Here is a 5737-nt window from a genome sequence, read left to right on the forward strand (position 1 = left end):
CATCCTCCACAATAGCAGCCAGTGCCGTTAACTGCTGATGCAACTCTCAAACTCACTTTTCCTTTCTTTGTTTGTTTTTGGAGATTGTGTCTTCCTATGAGGCTCTGGCTATCCTGGACTCAGTAGACAAACAGACCTCAAACTCACAGACATCTACCTGCCTCTGCCTTCTGAGTGCAGGATCAAAGGCATGAGCCACCATGTCCTCCTTCTGACTTGCATGTTTAAAGTGCTTACTGTACAGTGGGTCCTGTGCTAGCATTGAGGATGAGCACTAGACAACAAATCAAACCTCACACTGCTTCCACCTCCCTGGGAGACAGACAGCAAGCAAAATGAAACACACCCAGGTTAGATGAAGGCTCCAGTGTCAGGAGGGCTGAAGATGGTCAGATCAGCTGCAGCCCACAATGACACCAGTGCTGGGAGGCTCAAGACTATTCTACACCCTCCACAGATCACCTCCTGCCCTCTGGTCCAGGCTGCCATATCATCCAGGCAGCCCAAACCATTGTGGGAAGTTGTGGGGTGGGGGCCCCTCCACAGACCTGTGAGCTTTTGTCCTGCATTTGGTGTGCAGCACAGCCTCAGTTTCTCAGGCTCCCAGTCCAGTCAGCCCCAATAGCCTAGGTATCTGGAATGGCCCATGTTTCTAGAAAGACCTACTTCATGCATGCCACAGCGAAGCTCATCCTCCTTGGATTTATCCTGTTTCAAATCTACCTCTTCCTTCTGTTCCATTTCAGTGAACTTACTCCCTGGGGCGCCCCCAACCTGCTGTGCCTCCGTGGTGCCCCTTCAGCAACCAGATGCATGGCCTCCCATAACAATTAGTCTTTGCCTTGGGCCAGGGCCGAACATCTCATCAAATGCTAGACCAACTAGACCCAATGATTAGAGGCTATGGTTGCATCCTACTGACTACCACAGCAGACAGCAGGGATGTCATGCAAGGTGCTGCCCCCTGCTAAATCTCTCTTGACCTGCATATCCTGGCCTAACTTTGGCTTCCAGCTGCCTTCCTGTCTGTCCCATCTGCCCATGATCAAGGAGCTGCCCAGAGATGCAGAATTTATGGGACCAAGACAGCTCTTGCAGAGCTCAGGCTCCTCAACAGTGTTGATTCCTCCAGCCTGGACCCAGGTCTCAGCCACCCCATCTCCAACCACCTCTCCATCTCCAAGGACTGAGGCAAGGGGCCTCCCTCTATAGGATGGGAGAGATGCTGCAGGCAGCACTGAGCCAGGATGGCACTAAGAAGGCCAACTTGCAGGCCTTGGCCTCAAACACTCTTGGGAGAGGCCCAACCCCTTCCCTTTCCATTTTCTCCTTCAGTATTATTATTATTATCATCATCATCATCATTATCATCAATATCATCATCATCATCATCATTAATATCATCAGCAACAGCAGCAGTAGTAATTACAAAGTTTTGTTATTATACACATAAAAGCCAACAAACCTTTTGTATGGATGAACAAAATTTCCACAACAGGGCAGCTGTGATGCAGGAAGAAGAAAACAGACCAAACACTTGCTCAGGTCTCAGATGAGATTGAAACAATGTTAGAAAAATCAGCCGAACACCAGCAGCTACCAAGCATCTTCCTGGTTTTGCTGTTGTGGTGGTTTGTGTTTTCCTTTTGTTTTGCTTTTTTAGTCAGAGTTTTTCTGTGTAGGCCTGACTATCACCAACATGGCTCTGAAGACCAAGATTGTCTTGAATACACAGACATCTGCCTGTCTGCCTCCCAAGTGCTAGGAATGAAGGCATGTGTCACTCCCCCGGTATTGAAAGGAAATCATGCAATCTAGAATCTCTGGAAGTAGTTTGAGGAGCATTTTGAATTTTTCTTAGAATGTAGAATGGTTGTAGCCCATCAGAAATTAAAGAGAAAAAGGAACGACCACATACTTTGCAGTTTGGCTCACATGTGGCTTGCTTTTCTACTTCCAGCTTTATAAACCAGCAAGAAAAAAAATGGTTGCTGAATCGACCAGATCTACTGTGACATTGAGTATAAAGACATGTAGCAATAGTGGGGAAATCATCTCAGTGCCTTCATAGGGCCGGAACTTGCCTTAAATCTTCCTCAACCAGAAAAGATTTCATTAGTGCTTGATATAATTGGAATGCCAAAGGGGTTCGCCTGTAGAAATGGAAAATATTTTTTACCATTTTTTATATAACTCTGCATGTTATGAAGAGGCCATCTCTTAGTGCTGAAATGGTCTATAGTCTTGTTGAATGACAGTCCAAAGTTGTACTGTCATCTTTCAATGTAAAATGGTAATGGTGCATGAATGAGCAGTCACTTAGTGTGTATGTAGGTACAGTTGGAGCACCCTGTGTGGAGTCTGCACTACTTTGAATGAAGTAGGATTTGAATGTAACAAAGTAAGTCAGTTAAAGTTAACATACTTTGTGGAATCAGTTGACTACAAATTGTGACTGTACTCAAGGTATTGTTAATATTTGGTGGTTTTCCCCCACTGAAATTTTCTTTTAAAAAGTTTTCCAAATGATAAATCAGCATACCAAAATATCACTAATTGAAATGTAGATAGTGAATATATATGTAAATCTAGTAAACCAAAATGGCAGTGGTTTACACACTTTGTAAACATATCATGACACTGATATAAAAGTAACCATATTTCTGCAGTTCAACACATTTAAGCCCAGACCAATACAAGATTTGGAGTAGCAAGGTTTACCTGGTATAGGCAGCGTGCAAAGTGTAAACTGATGGACCAAGACAGACACTGTCAGTTCTTCTCCACTGAACTCTAACAAGGCATCAAATGTTTGTCTTCATTAAGGATTACAGCAAGACACTTCCACTTCCACATCTGTTGCTGTTGATCCTGTTTCTGCTGTTTCTGCTTCTCATGCTTCTACTTCCTCTCCAGAGGCTCCAGCCTCTGCTGAAGCTGCTTCTGCTGCATGCGTTTACAGCTGTTGTGACTGCTGCTGTAGCTAGCACAAGGTAAATGAACCCACTCTACAAAGACACTTGGGCATACTCACAGTTAGGATTCTGTTATTAAGGAGACAGGAGAAAAGAATAAGTAAGACTGTGACATGTGTTGAAAAGAGATAATCATGTTTGACTTACAAAACAAATTCTCTTTTGGGCTAACATTCATGATGAACATATTTTATTGTGATGGGTTATACTCAAGGCCATAGGCAGGCATTTCTCAGTATCATAATCATTTACATAGTTGGATCCCATTTCTACTTACATAGAAAGCATTGTTATACAAATACAATCATCACAGCTGGCAAATGTGAGTGAAGCCCATTGCCTTGTCCTGTGGTTAGAGGAATTCATCCACACAGAAGTCAGACTACTGTTCCTCACCAAGAACCCACATGCCTCCAGTTCCAATCACAGTACCTGCCAGTGTCTCCTGACACAGATAGATCTGGCTCCTGTTTCATCTCTGACTTGAACTTGGATTTTTCTGTCCCTTTCCCTGCAGGGAAGTGACACTGAACACTCCAGCATCTTCCTGTTCTTGAATCTTTTTTGTCGGGCTTTTCTTTTCTTTTTTTAAGTCTTTCTCTAAAGACATTTTTTTATTCCTTTTACATGCCAACCATAGAGCCCTGTCTCATCCCTCCTTCTGCTTCTCCCCCAGGTTTTCCCTCGACCCACCCTCCCCATTCCCTCCAACAAAAGTGTCAGGGTTCCTCCCATGGGGAGTCAGCAGAACCTGGCACATTCAGTTGAGGCAGTACCAAGCCCCTCCCCCATGCAGCAAGGCTGAACAAGGCTTTTCTTATATTTCCTTCCATTTTCCTTATATGCCATGCTCTCAGCTTCTCCCACTTGGTCCTACTCGTTTAAGTTCCTTCCATCTTCCCCTACAGTCCAGAAAAATTGCTTTTTGTCCTCTAACTACCACACGTCTATCTGTGTGCCTGTCTCATTTATTGTAGTTTATGTATACTTCAATTCCAGTAGGTGTTGGTCTACTTACCACTGTAACCTCATTGGTTAGGTAATGGGCTAGCATGCAGTAAGTGACTACTCACAGTCTTTTTATTGAATGAGTAAATGAAGTTTACCCCAAGTGTTGTTTTAAAGATTAGACTAATTGTCACTTTAAAAGTTTGATATAGATCAATTCTCAGAATCTTTTTTACAAATCATAATCATTAAAAACTCTGACAATCTTTTTTAAATATTCAATATACATAAAATTTTAATAATGAAAAGAATGAAAGCAAAACATATAATCAAAGCAATTTATTATGTTAACTTTGTAGAAACAAATCAATATCAGCATACAATATTATTTTACAGTAATATTTATACACTCATAAGGTATAATGTGTCATATTTGTTAGAATAGTAATTGCCAAATTTCTGTTATTGATATAATTGACTATAATGTTATGAATTAAACATGGGAATAATTGTACTAGTGTGCAATAATGAACATACTGTGTAATCTTAACCAGTAATAAGTCACCAGAAAGGTATGACATGTGTGGGGGACACATTGCATTTCCAAAAGGCAACACTACTCTGTCATTCTCCAGGGACTGAAATATGAGTAGAGAGGAAATGACAAAGTTTTTGTGGAAGAGAATGTCCCAAAGACTCTTGTCATGGCCCCCAGGACCTCCTTATTCCTCAGGCTGAGGATGATAGGGTTGAGCATAGGGGTGAGGATAGTGTAGAAGACAGTCAGAATCTTATTTTCTGTGGGGGAACGGAGACTCCTGGGATGAAGGTAAGTGTAGACAAAAGATGCATAGTAAAATGTCACCACAGTTAAGTGAATTGAACATGTGGAGAAGGCCTTTTTCTTTCCTTGAGCACATATGGAAGACAGCAAAAAGGACCCATCCACAAGAAGCTGTGATGCCAAGGAAAGGAAGTAGAAGAAACAGGCTTGTACTCACAAATACCATGTACTCATAAACCCAAGTGTCCATACAGGCCAGGGGCAACATGGCAGGGACATCACAGAAAAAATGGTTAATGGACCTAGAGTGGCAGTAAGGAATGTGAAGGAGATAGACTGTGTGTGATAAGGAGTTAATGGAGCCCAGTGTCCAAGATCCTATGATCGTCTCCAGACACATCATTTTGCTCATGGGAACAGGATAATGAAGAGGGTGGCAGATGGCCACGAAATGGTCATAGGCCATGGAGGCCAGGAACAAGCCCTCAGAACCTGCCATGTTCAGAATGTAAAAGGATTGCACTCCACAGCCAGTAAGGTAATGCTTTTCTGGCCAGAGAGAAAGTTGAATGCCAGCTCGGGAACAGTGGTAGAGATATGCATCAGGTCCATGAAAGAGAGCTGACTGAGCAGAAAGTACATGGGGGTGTGGAGTTTGGGATCCACATGAATGAGGTGGATCATTGCTGAGTTGCCAAGCAAGGCCACAGAAAATAATGGAGATGAAGAGCAGCAATAGCAGTAGGCCTGTGTGATTTTGTGGTAATAATTCTAACAAAATGAAATCACGTGAGCTCTGATTCCGTTTCTCCATGAAAATGTATTGCTTTCTCTTTCTTCAAAAGTGACCTGAAAGTAAAATGCACTTATATAAAGTAGAACAGGAGAATAAAGAGGAACTGGCTTGGAATGAACGCTTGCCCTGAGTTGTTCTTACAACCAGCACCATCCTTCTGTTGAATTTATTTTGAAATCTGAACTGAATGTTTCTTCCCCCTTGCCTCTGGCCAAGTTCTCAGTTCAGAGATAC

The 5737-nt window shown here is 42.6% G+C and overlaps 1 pseudogene; it reads right to left on the reverse strand.

Moving 5' to 3' along the window:
* Positions 1-4539: 4539 nt before the first annotated feature.
* Positions 4540-5521, reverse strand: LOC128106986 (olfactory receptor 2L13-like; annotated as a pseudogene).
* Positions 5522-5737: the final 216 nt, after the last annotated feature.

This window comes from Peromyscus californicus, unplaced genomic scaffold (assembly GCF_007827085.1).
Source record: "Peromyscus californicus insignis strain IS unplaced genomic scaffold, ASM782708v3 Scaffold_12__1_contigs__length_115047231, whole genome shotgun sequence".
Lineage (NCBI taxonomy): Eukaryota > Metazoa > Chordata > Mammalia > Rodentia > Cricetidae > Peromyscus > Peromyscus californicus.